Source organism: Mycteria americana, chromosome 16, assembly GCF_035582795.1.
Source record: "Mycteria americana isolate JAX WOST 10 ecotype Jacksonville Zoo and Gardens chromosome 16, USCA_MyAme_1.0, whole genome shotgun sequence".
NCBI lineage: Eukaryota > Metazoa > Chordata > Aves > Ciconiiformes > Ciconiidae > Mycteria > Mycteria americana.
Genome location: NC_134380.1, coordinates 812103 through 825504, shown reverse-complemented (window position 1 = coordinate 825504; position 13402 = coordinate 812103). Strand labels below are relative to the sequence as shown.

Below are 13402 nucleotides of genomic sequence, written 5' to 3'. Positions count from 1 at the left end.
CGCTAGCATTCAAAAGCAGAGGTGGGTCCTCCATGGAGCATTGGGCCTAGCAGGGCCACAGGGATGGGAGCGGGGCTGGTGTTGTGGGCTGAAGGGATGCAGGCTGTGCAGAAAATGACTGTGCCCAAGCCTGAGGCAGGTAGCCCCTGAATGCTTTCCACCTTGATTTGCTTACAATGTTTTCAAGGGAGAGCTTGCCAGTGGAGCTCCTTGGGGCGATGGGAAGTGGTAAGGACTGACTGACACTGTCTGCTTGGTCTAAGCTTGCAGAAGTCAATGCCAGCGGCTTTGTCTCCAAATAGATGCTCACACTGCTGGCAAGTTGCAGCCGACACCTCCATGGCTGTAAGCCTATGGCAGCAATATCCAGAGGGCTCTCACCTGATCTGGCTCCCAAGTGCAGCCTCACCAGCACACCAGCTCTCACTAGGAAGTCCAGCCTGCTTCCAGTGTCACCAGCCAGCATTGGCGAGCAGAACCTCTGGCAGTGCTGTTTGAAGAGAGTAATGGGAGATGGTTCTTTAGGAGCAGGCCTCAGGTTTCAATCACAAGGACCTTAAGAAATCCACCCATCACCTTGCAGAGGTGCCAGACTAGTCCTCCCTTCTCATGACACTGTGGAACTTTCTCCCCTGGCTCCCTAGCAGACTCCCAACCTTGTTCACCCCTCCTCATCCCCTGCCGTCTTTCTCCTTGCCTGACAGCATGCATTGGTCTGCCACCACAGCCAGGGTCTCTGGTGGTGAGCCTTGCCTGCCTAAACCCACCTGTGAGCTGACTGCTCCATTTGGGTGGCTCAAGAATGTCTAGCCGCACCTGCAGGCTTCTCCAAAGCTTCAAATGGGGCTGGGTAGAGTCTAGATGACACGCGACATCCATGAGTATGCCTGTTAGCTGTAATGGCTTGCACAAGCATAAACTTCTTGAGACTCTCTGAAATCCTGCTTTACAGACCCTGCGCCATCCTTTGCCTCACATTGCCTCCACCTTGGAAGCTTGAGGACGTGTCATGAGAATGAAGGAATGCAACCAGCAAAGCCAGGCATAGGGAAGAGAGAAGATGGCAGGCATGAAGAGGAGTGAGCAGGCTGATGGCTCCTGGCCACACTGGTAAGTGTGACACCTGGAGATAGTTTCTGTGATGACTTGTACGAAAGAACTGTCACAAAGGCCATTGGTGGGAAAGGGTAGGCAAGTCCCTGAAGAAGCAGCTCTCGCATCAAAGGTATAACTGTGTCTATTCTGACCTACCGTAGCCTTCTTTAGACTCTGGTTTGCAAAGTCAACTGTTTCTTCCTCTCGCCTCCTGTGTGTTTCACTTGCACGCAGTTACACACCCTCTGGTATCTCTCTAGCTCTCAAGGATGTGGTCGAAAATAAAGCAGGCAGCCGCACGCCCTAAGCTCAGGGACAGGTGCACACCCTTAGGCAGGGCTTGCTGTAAGCACGGCTGGGCAGTGCTGATGGGACTGAGGCCTGGCCTTGCATCCCTGGCAAAGTCATAGCTCCCTCCTGGCCCCCGCCTCCTGGGCTCTGAGGTGCCACCAAATCGCCCATCAGCCTTCACAAGAGTCATTCCCAGAGGAGGAGACAAGACCACAGAGAGCTTTGGAGGTTGCCCCCGCCAGGAGGATCAGCTCGTCATTTGTCTCCCTTCATCCTCAGTGTCAAAAGCTCAAAATAGCCCCGCTCTCGCAAGACTCCTGCACGGGGTCATGCCTGCTTGTGTAGATGATACGCTTCCACTAATAGCGCTTGAAGACATTCCTCAGCGGGTAGGTTGCCTTCTATATATCAGCGCAACGTGTTGCCATGTAGGAGCTGGACAAGTGTGTTGTGTCCTAAGGTGGCAGATGCTATTCTTACCCCAGAGAGACTTGCTCAGGCTCAGCTCCTTTCTCAGCTGAAATGTTAAAAATCAGAAGCAGGCCTGAGTGTTGCACTCCCTGTTAAGAGTATAAATCAAGAGTGGCCCTTTTGAAGTCCGTGCAATGATGCTGTGCCAACCCAGTGCCTGGGTGCTCACCATGCCCTCCCGGGACGTGCTGTCCCATGGGGAACACAGCAGCTGCCCCGGTACTTCCAGCGGTCAGTTGGGGCTCAGTTTGGGGTGGATGGGGTGTCACTTCTCTTGGACACCAACAGATGAAGGCAGCGGGCTGGGCTGTAGCTCTGAAAGAGTACGATTTTACAGCTGCCTCCCCTTGAGTCCCCGTATGGGTGAGGATGAAGACAGAGGCAGGGCTTGCTCAGCAGCTTTGCAGAAGGCCACGTCCCTTTGCTCAGGCTGTGCTTTCACAGCACTCACTGAGGGAAGGTCGTAGGGCTGTAGACCAGAGATCCCTCAAGGGGCACTGGAGCATCAGGGCTTCTGGAGACCCCCTGGCCAGGCCAGTGGCTGTCACGCGATGGTTATGGAGGCTGAGCTCTGCCTGCAGATCTCCTGCATCCTGAAGCCACTAGCCCTTTGGAGAGCTCAGAAAAGCTGGCGTCACTGCCTGCTACAGTCACCACAGGCAATCAGGTAGAGGAAACCAAGGCCCAGAGACATCAGCTGGGACAGTGGCTGTGCCTTTCGCCTCACCGTTTGGGCTGTTGTTCAGAGGACGCAGGCCCCCATCAGCTTTATTCTCAGCTTGGGTCTTGTCACTTGACACTAAAGGAACAGAGAAGTTCTTTTAGGGATCCTTGGCAGAAAGGCGTTGGCATCATTACCAGGGGTGGGGAGCAGGCGGTACCGGTCACAGGGCTCCAGCAGGCTCCTGTCAGTCACAGGGAGCCCAGCCAGGCAGCAGCCGACCGGCCCCACCGCTCAAGGCACCCATTGCCAGGGGGTGGCAGCATGGAGCCGTCAAGGTGGACCCGGGCCCTCCTCTGGGTGGCTGGTCCGCTACAGACCAACAGAGAAGTCTCACGTAAAAACAGTGCTTTTAAAGCTGCTGAGACTTCCTGGCCCATGTATTACGATCGAATCGCACCAGAAGGGTTAAAATCCAACCCTTTGGGTTAGCCGGTCTTATGTGTTCACCCCTGGAACAGAATGAAGACAGGTGGAATGGGCCAAAGAAGGCCTGGAAATGTTAAGGTCAACAATGCTGAAAGAAAAAGCCCTGAGCTGACAGAAGCAGCCACTGCTCAGTGTGCAGGGCCTCATTTGCACTGGGCTCCCTGCTGAGATAGGGCACCATATAGGTGCTTGGAAGCGTGTGACTGTTGAAAGACCAACACGAGGAATCAATGGCCCTGCCAACTCCATGACACACCTGGTAGAGCAGCCTAAGGAGAACGACTGCAGCACCTCTTTTGACAGTTGTGATCTGGCTGGACCTTCACAGTGCAGGTACCAGGGGAGGCCCAGGGCTCTGGATTACCCTCACACATCTTAGGATGACCATGAGATCCAGCCTCCACAGATGAGGACCTCGTAGACTCTTAGGCCCGCAAGGGCGGGAAAGAAAGCCCTTTGTGACCTAAAGTGTAGATGAGTCATTCCCATAGTCTACCTTTATGCTGGCTCAAAACACACAAGTAATCACAATATTCTTCCCCGTGAAGTGAATGTGAAAATGGCACTGTGAACCCAAGCAAAGCCCACCTTCACTGTTCACACACAAAAGCAGAGCAGGGCTACAATGGGAAGAAGAAATCCTGCCCCTCATTTCCCTCGTCTGCCTCTCCTGTCCTGAGGTTTCCTCTTGCAGAGGAAGCCTGGGTCTGGGGTGAGAACAGTCCCCTTTCCCTCTGGGACATGTCAGCAGGACCAGCTCCCTGGGAGCCAGGGCTGCTGTGAGAGGCAGGGTCAGTCACTCACACACACCTGAAACACAGGCTGTCTCTCCCTTAGAGCGGCACAACAGCAGATCAGTGGGGCAGAACAGCAAGTGCTGAGGACCTGACACCTAGACTAAATGGGCTTCAGGGGGAAAGGGTGGGAGTCCCAAGAGCTGAATGCCTGTCTGAGGTGGGAGCCAAAACCAGCACAGAGCACATTAGATGTGCCCCTGGAGCACACCTGTCACGCAAAGCAAAGTGTGGGACAACAGGGAGATCTGCTTCAATAGCATTTTCCTGTTTGACACTAAGCGTTAATGAAGATGTGCTCAAAGACTCCCTGTGCACTTAATGCTGATTGCACCATGGCAGCATGTGCGGACCCCGGGTGAGGCAGGGGCTGGGCCTGGACACCCATCCCCAAAGACGTTGTCCCTGTCCCAAAGGGGACGGACCAGTCTGGGAGTGTCTGTGCAGCTGAGGCTGCAGGCACAGGAGTGCCCTCCTGCTGCAGTGCCCTAAAATCCTCTCCTTCCTCTTGCTGACAGGGCTGAAGTCTTTTCTCTACTTCTTCCCTGGCCTGCGGCAATGAGTTAGCCACAACTGCAGGAGGAGAGGGCTTTGGAAGGCCAAGAACAGATACTTGCCTTATTTAGGTGAGCTGCACTTCATGCCCTTGGCTCAATGGATCCCCTCTCCAAGGAGTCATCTGTGGCCAGAATGTGACATTTCCTTCATGATACAGCTACTGAGATGGTAATGGGCTGTCCCAGCATGAGCCTGTCAGAGACCTGGGTCTCCAGGGCCAGAGTCTCTGGGATAAAATCCACAATGGCCAGTAAAGAGCACTTGAGCATCCCATCCTGGGAGTTCTGTTAGCTTTTAAAGCAGGGGTATTCAGTGCCACACTTAGGAACCGCACCATACATCTGCCACGTGATCTGCCATTTTAACCACACTGTGATTATCATGGCTACCTGCTGTGTTTACCTCGTATGGCTATTACATTACAGACTTTGTGAATGGCCTGAGAGCTTGTGCGAGAAGGGCATCCAAGCACTTTGGCAGGGTGAAATGGGATCAGAATTAAAAGTAGCTATGGGAAATTGGAGAAATTGTCTCAAATTTTCAGAAGGAAATTTAATGAAGAGAAACAAAGTACTTTTATGAAGATTAGATGAGATCAACAAATGCATGGTTTATGGCTGTTGAACTAAGAAGGAAAGGAAGTGGGGATATATCACAAGTTAACACTGAAAAAAAGGACATTTTGATATTTTTGAAGGTTTCTAGGCAATTTTTTTGTCTGTATTGGTGTTTGGATGTTATTGTTGCAGACCTTGAAAGTTTCTGTAGTAGGAAACAATTCACATTTCAATGGGTTGGACTGGTAATTACATGAATAAGAAAAACAGTACCTTTACTTTGGAAAATATAGTTTGAACAAAATAAAACCATAAAAATATTTACCATAAATTAGAAATACCTTAAATATATGATCTGCCTTACTTGAAAATCGTAATATTCTTTAGGATTTTAAACTCACATCACTCTTATAGAATGTTTTATTATGCAGGGTTTTTTTAGGATCCTTGCAATTTGCTGTAATTTTCAATCTGAACCAATCAATGCAGTCAAGTTGTGCTCTTCCTAAAGTCATCTTTAGATAGATTATTCTGGCCCTACATATTGTCCTGTGTTTGAATTACAGTGCAGCGTTATTGAGGATCCAATATATTACATTATTAGGACACATGCAGAACACTGGTGAGAAACTAAAATTTTCTTGTTCTTGACTTGTGATTATCAGCTATGTGTGGTGGTCAGAGGTTGCTTTGCACTGATGCACTATTTTAAGTTAAGCTGTTTGTCATCTGATCAGTACTAATGCAAAGGTCCTGAAAAAAATGTTGGTCCATAATGGCCATAAAGAAAGACCTCTCAGAGAAAAGTTTAAGATAGATGCAGTTAATGGGCTCAAATAGAACTTCTGTCCCATATGGACGGCAGGGGATTGGCAAGGGATCTCTGGAGCACAAAAGCAGTGTTCCAGTAAGAGAAGCACAAATGGTTGAAAACCTTTCCCATCAGACACTCTTTGTCAATAAAGTAAAATTCAGTAGTTCACACTGTGAACTCCCCATCACACCCCAGGCAAGGAGGAAATCACCCAGCACCTGAGCTTTGCTGCTCAGGTCTCCTGAAAGTGCTTTTACACCTCCCACAGAATAGGCATCCCCCTGGCCCCACCATGCCTGCAGCACAGCCCCAACATCAACATGGTACTGCTGGGAGAAATACAGTTCAGCTCACATGAAGGCTTTGGAATTGGAGCCCAAAGAGGTAAAGTCCAAGCTCAGCTAACATGTGAGTCAGACAGCAGTGTGGGGTCATGGGATAGCTCTGCTCTGAGAGCCTATGAGGCACCCTTCTTCAGGAATATACGGCCAACTGGAGGGATTTGTCAGGGAGCTGAAGAGGCTGATCTGTGCCACCTGGCATGGCGGTGACCAAATGAAGTGCACATTTCACATTTAGCTGGTCATTGCACATTTAGCTGGTTAGGCTAATATTAAAATAGGCTAATTTTGCATAAACACCAGTATATCCTATCCTCCGGTGAGAAGTGTTATCCTTTTATTCTCCAAACTGAAAGCAAGTTTTCAGAATTCTCTTTTTTCAATGTAAATAATGCATATGGGAATTACCAATAGAAAATATCTCACTTGGTATCAATACTGCAAAGTCTTTCTGCACTCAAGAATGCCTTGCATAATTTAAATAGTTTTAATGTTCAGAAGTCTTTCTTGTTTTATGAAGAAAGCATGTAAAAATTTTGGATATAATTGTAACATCCACTTATAGCAACAAAAAGCTAGTTGTGAAAATCTAAACAAATCTATCTCCATAGTGTAGACTCTCCTTGCTTCTCTCACAGCTGCACTGTCAACAGAGAAACAAGCCTATTAATCAAGTGTCTGGTAATTTTAGTTTATATTGCTGTCCTCATTTCTTCTCCTTTCATGCCATTCTCTGACTCCTTTTGCCTTTTCCTTCCCCTTCCATTGCCGTCAGAGCCTGTCCACCCCACTCACCTGTTCTGTAACCGAAGCTGTTCGGCTGCTTTGGCATGTGATGGAAAGGTCATCCTGAATGTCACCTCCTCGACCAGGACCTACAGCTCACATATCTTTCTCTGACATTTGCTGTGGAGATAGGAGGAATTTGAGTAACCATAGAAATCTCATGCACAGTCTAGAGCTGTTCCTCTTTAAATCTTAAAGTGCTATGTGTTAACTGCTTCTAATCTCTAGTTGATTTTGCCCTCCCTCTTCACTTTTTTTTGCAAGACTGTTACTTTTACTCAGCAGGCAGCTACTTAGGTGTCATCAGAGCAAAGTAAAGACATTCCTGGGTTTAAAATCTACTGTTGAAACTTTCCAAGTAGAAGTCACTTCTTTTTTCCCTGCTGTGAGGTCAAATAATAACTGTATCGAGCATTGCAGAAATTAGTCTCCAAACAAAGGAACAGGATCAGAAGATAGCAAGGCCATCTCAGTCCATTCATAGCTAGCCTGAGATACAAGGAGGTTCTGAATAGCAACAGACACAAAGGTTAGCTCACTTGTGTTTTGTCTTTGCAACAGACAAACCAGTAACTGGCCCAACATACCTTACGTATTACTAGGTTAGTTAGCCTTTTATTTGTTAGGCTCATCACTGGCTTTTCCCTAGAAATAATCCCCAGCTCCTTTCCTGCTCCATCCTTTTTAGCACTGCTCATCTGGAATGATAGCTTAAATCCCTGAAGGACATGTCTTACCCAGATAAACCACAAACAATTACCCAGACTAGATATGCTATTCCAGGAACAGAGAAAGCACTCTTCATATTCCATTTAATTCAACACAACGCCCACCTTTCAGTAGAATAAAAAGAACTTTTTATGTGAAAAGTGTCCTTACCATCTCCAGGATCCAGTGCCTGGCCACATCTTAGCAGAAGTGTCAGAATGAGAAGCTTTGCACCAGAGAATTAGTGTTCTGGCATTTCTCCTTCTCTCATGCCAGAATTCCTGAGAGGTCTTATTTTACCCAGGGATCTTCAGTATGAGGCTACACATTCCTTATCAGTCTGTTCGTTAAGGATCCACAGGCACAAAGATCCCTCTTGACATGGTTTAGAAATATTAACAGCATAGCTGAGAACAGCATTTGCAAGCTGCAAATCCCATCAGGAATTTTCTTTGAGATTAGTGTAAAAACTAACACTAAGTAGTAAAAAATACTGAACATCTTTAATTTTTAACGAGAAACTTGGGTACTTATCTTTGCATTTTGTGAGCAATTCAGCATTATGAGACAACCTATTCTGTTGCATGTTGATAATGGGAGCCCTTTAGCTAAAGACTTGTCATATCCTAGCACTCTCATTCCCAAGAAAATTATTCTAGTAACCCTGTGGGTGTTAAGTCCGTTTCCTAAATCCATGTGTTAAATAACCTATTTTGGCAAAAGAAGCAATGTGTATGTATTCCATCTGTAGCATTTGGATTAGGTTTTTTTCTGGGTTCAGTCTACTGAAACTAAGCTATCTCTATAACCCGAATGGAGAGAATGATTTAAAACATTCCAGTCTTGAGAGTTTTTGCTTTACTTAACATTTTGCTTTACTTTGCTTTTACTTAAAGAGAGGCTTTAGATCTGAAAGTGCTTGGAACACAGAGGAATTGTATAAAAGTTTGGAGAAAAGGTATTTTGTGCTATGAAGTATGGAATTCTCAAGGAAACATCTCATACATCTCATCTCAATCTATTCACACATCACCTGGAAATGATTTGATTTTCTGAACAGGTGACCAGTATTTTATCAACAGCCAGTGACCGAACCCTGTGTTTTACCCACTTCACAGAAAAGAATGAAACATTAGTTGATCTGTGGAGAACTCCTGGACTATCCACCTTTAAAGGAAGTGTCATCCAGAGTAAAGCAACAGGGACATGTAAAATTTAACTCCAGAATCTGTGGTCATAATGGAAGCTGATCATCCCTCTGTATAGAACACAACAGTACTGTATGCTTTTGTCTTGCTATTTATTCAAAGCATTCTGTGGTTAATGTCTTATACAGAATCCTAGGTCTCTTGTTTCCTTCAATGGAAATCAAATAACCTTCTCAAGTGGTAAGTTCCTGCCTAACAGAACTGCAGTAGGGGACGGCCACTTTGGGATCTAAAAATAATCATAGAATATAGTGAAGAAAGAACAACATATGATGTTTCAGTTAGATGTCTTTGAAAGATCTAACAGAGAGTGAATAGCCTAAAGGTTTTACTTACAAAGTTTGATTGTAATGCCCACTTTTGTGTTTGATTTCTGGAGGCTACAGGCTGTATGTGACTGTAATGTATAGCCAAAAACTTGGAACTGATGAAATATCAGGATGCCCATTGAAAAGCTGATATATTGCTATCCTCAGCTTAACAATAGGTTTTGATTAGTTCTCTTTAACCCTGCAATCAATGGAATGGTATTTTGTTAAAAGCCTGTGACTGGGGAGGAGGTGGGAAAGCCTTGTCCTGCCTGCTTCACTGTGGGTCAGGTGAAGTATTCTGAAGGGAAGACTGGACCTTACCTTATAGCAGTTAAACGGGACAGGAAGATGAGAGGTAACTTCCAGAGTGAAGGGGAGAACAGAGGTGCAAGAAAGACATCTGAACATAGGGGCCTGCAGCAGACTGCTCAGAATAGCAAGGAGCAGGCACACAGTCGGGTCTCAAAAGTATCAGCTAGAAGGAATACCAACAGACTGGAAGGGTTTGCAGAGCTTGCTGAACCCAGACAACTAAAAATTCCACAGCTGAAACCAATACTGGAGAAAAGGACCTCCTCCAGAAGGACACAAAGGGCTGGGAGAATTTTTCATTACATGCTTTCTTACTCCGACTTTTTTTCTAACTTTTTTTTTTTGTTTTTTAATGAAAGACCTAGGACTGTCATCTGTAACTGTTGGCCTAAGTAGGTTCTTCTTCCAGCTCCCCAGGTCCTTTCTCCTCTGAGGTTAGCAGAGGTTCTGTCAAAGGTACTCGGACACCTCAGCAAAATTTGAAAGTTATTATTTGATTATACTGTTTTTGTAAAAGGGACAAGATACAAAGTCAGTGGCATAAATTTATGCTGCCATCTCTAGGGAAGAACTGCAGTTAGCCTGTGAAAAGAAGCAACATCCTAACGTCAAAGGCATCAGTAAAGATCAGCTGTTACAAGTTTTTAGTCGTAAACCTTCCAGTGTTGTTTTCCATAAGCATATATTAGAACACTAATATATTTCGAGCACTCTTAGCAAAGGAATTTAACAGTAGTAGACACAGACCTTATACTTACTGTGTACTTCTGCTATGGAAACATAGCTGTTTCCTGCAATGGGCACATGTGAACAGTGTGAGCACGAGGTACGGGTGTCCAGTGACACCACAGGCAGTCCAGACACAGCTCCTTCTCTAACATGGCTCTCCAGAGAAGAGGGGAGGGAATGAATTGTGGGCTGCCATTCAACGGTGCCCCGTGCTGTTCAGGAGTCAGGGCTGTTCTGACATTGCTTCCCCCAGATCTGCCATTCAAGTCCCCTGTGGGAGGATGAAGGGATGCAGGATTTCTGTCGTGTGTCAGCAGGAACCAGGCCTAAATCAAACTGTTTGGAGTGGGAGGAGAGGAGGTTACTCCCTGAGAGCAAAGAGCTAGGCAGGCAAAATGCCTTTTTTCCTTCATTATGCTCTACCTCAGCTTTTCCGTTCCTTCCTCTTGCTGGATCTGATGCCTTCCTACCCAGCCAGGCAGGTCTGTTGTCCCTAGGGACAGCTGTCACCTGCAATGGACATCTGCAGGGGACATCTTTCGTATATATATCCCAACATCACACTTGAAGCCAGCTTGGAGCCCTAGAGCTGCACCTGAGTAGCCCAGTGCAGAAGGCAGCCACTTGCACTGTCAGCAGGATTTTCTGAAAGGTGTGTTATTCTGATAGCGGTAGCTCCTTTTGTTGAAAATCGTGCGATGAGATGTTTCTTACCAACTTGTGCTTGACATTTCCAGCCATGCAAAGTGGATGACAGCCTTCCACACACGCTGTCCGAATATGATTCTGTTTGTATACATATAGGACAATGAATGTAGTCATGGCCCAGTAAGAAAGCACTGTTGGCTGCATTTGCTCTGCAGAAAGCTCTTGGGGCCCATCCTCTCAGTGAGGGAGTCACAAAGAAACATTGAAATGAGAAAATGTTGTGCAGAAAGCCAGTGGAAAAATGACATTTCACAGAAAGACAGACTGAGTTTCAGCAAGGATTTCTTATTTCCCTGAACTGCTTTTTGACTTCGTTGCAAAGAAGTTAGGTACTAGGACAAGTTCTCACCGGGTGGGACTGCACAGACTGCACTGCACTCCCACATGCCATTAATACAGAACACACCGCACTCCGAAGCCTGTGTGTAAGAAGCGTTGGAGTGCAGCAGTATTGCAAATCCGCATGACATTTTCATGCAGATTTCATGCAGACAGGATTTCATCACAATTCTCAACTTTCATCTCCAAAGGACAGAGCTCCTCTTGGGATTTTTGCTCTTTGAGACTGAAAAAGAAATGTTAAAGAGAAGAGTGTTCAGCAATTAAAGAACACTCCACTCCATTCTGAAATGAATGATGCTGTAATGAGTTTGCCTCTTGGATTCCTATAGGTGCGACAGCTGAGATTAGCTCAAGCCCTTTCTGTTCCAGCAAAACTATTGCTGCATCACCTTCTTATATAAAATGCACCCACATTACTGTATCTTCTCTCTCCACTGCCTGTCCCTCCATTGAGGCTCCCCACTCATTTCTTCTTCCTCTCTTTACATCCCCTATCCTGCATTACCCCATCTCAGTTTCCCCACTGATCAGTGTCTCTCAAGTGTCTCTTCTCACCCTCACTCACCCGACCATGACTTGTCCTTGGCGGGATGTCCGTCACACTTCACACCAGCCCTTTCCCTGCCCACGCACAGGGTGGGACAGGCAGACGTGCACTGCACCTCTGCTCTCCCAGCGGCACCTGTGCTTAGTTCATGCAGGCCCATGGTCTGTCAGGGAGCAGCACATCCATGCACACATTCCTGGTCCCTCCCGGACCCTAGGCACATCACAGTTCCTGGTTGGGGCATCAGGGACCCCAGTCACCTGAGGAAGATCAGCTGAAGTGACCTGTCCCCAGACACAAGAGACACTGCTATCTGTGTAGGTACCTGAGCCTGCTCTCCAGGCCATTGACCCACAGGAGGAGGTTTCCTGCCAGAGCAGAAGCTGAGCAGCTCTGAGCTCTCTCCAGCCTCCCAGGGCTCACTAGCAGGGGTTGTTTGCTTTATCCTGTGAGCTTCATTCTGAGAGGGAGACAAGAAGGTCACCTGGAGTCATGCTTTTAATCTTCAACTAGTGGCAGTAGTAATGTACTTATCTATACCTAACTTCACTCTGCAATGCATCTTGTTATCCCCGTGAATCTCTTCCTACCTGCATCTTTCCCATGCCATGCCACTGTGCAAGCAGTAAAATCTTCCAAGGTGTAGATCAGAGGACATGTTCATCATATAAGTACAATCAGTGGTATGTTGGAATCTACTAATGCTTATTGACTCGAATGAATTCTCTCCAAAGATATAGTCAGTAAGAAATAAATGCCATAGCAGCCAATCTTGAGGAAAAGTTGCATGACAGAACTCAGGAGTCACAATTTCTTAGTACAAGGCACAATGTTACCTAACTTTTGGAGGTTCCTTTTTGACTGGAATGAATCTGTAAACTAGGACTTCCTAATCTACTGCCCACTGAGTGGATACCCTACTAGATAAACAAATCTCCCCAAGACATGTCTGAAATTGTTGTGATTGTAGTGGGAAATCTAGTGAAAAAGTGGAAGCTAATGAGACTGCCAAAGGTATTTGATGAGCATATAAAAATTATAAGTTGCACAGAATTTCACTGCTGCACCATAATGAAAGAAGAAATGGGACCTCACAATTTATTCTCTATTCTACTGGAATTTGCCAGCTGCCATGGGGCAACCTGTTCATAGTGAGATTTAACCTAGAGAAGGTGCAAAGACCTTCCTAGCGAAAAGTAAGAAATCAGCAGTGTTCCTGTTCAACCACTTCTTTCAAGTTATAAAACAGAATGGATGAGTACTATATAAAGATCTGGGGCCTGTGATCACTTTTCCTAGGTTTATTTTTGGCAGGAGGTTCTGACACCTGAACAAGGGCCATGAGGTATCTTCCGGTAATGATCACATTGAAACTCATAGATAGAAGTAATGAAGAACGTGTCACGCTTCCAGGCTGTGAAATTTCCTTCCACACTGGAATGTTATAAACTCGAGTCTCCAGTTCACAATGCAAATCTAAAAGCAAAACTTGTGAGATTCTGGCTGCCTGTAGGCTGGAAATCTGTGTCTATGTACATATTTTCACTTTGACTCTGATGTGTTGCTGAGTATTCTCTCTCTCTGTCTGCTAACACAGAGCCTGATGGAGGAGAAGTCATATCTTAAGGGCTGGCAGAGAGTGAGGCAGCTGCCTGATCTCTTTCTCAAGATGGTTCTATT

At 46.3% G+C, this 13402-nt stretch overlaps 1 long non-coding RNA gene across 2 annotated transcripts in view; it reads right to left on the bottom strand.

Moving 5' to 3' along the window:
• LOC142417875 (uncharacterized) overlaps positions 1-7811 on the bottom strand; it is a 35356-nt gene extending 27545 nt beyond the window's left edge. For both annotated transcript variants that reach the window (XR_012778142.1, XR_012778143.1), the window contains exons 1-3: positions 7737-7811; positions 6863-6977; positions 382-490 (exon numbers count right to left, since the gene is read on the bottom strand). This is a non-coding gene — a long non-coding RNA (uncharacterized LOC142417875). The remainder of the gene's footprint in view (positions 1-381; positions 491-6862; positions 6978-7736) is intronic.
• Between the last annotated feature and the right edge of the window lie 5591 nt (positions 7812-13402).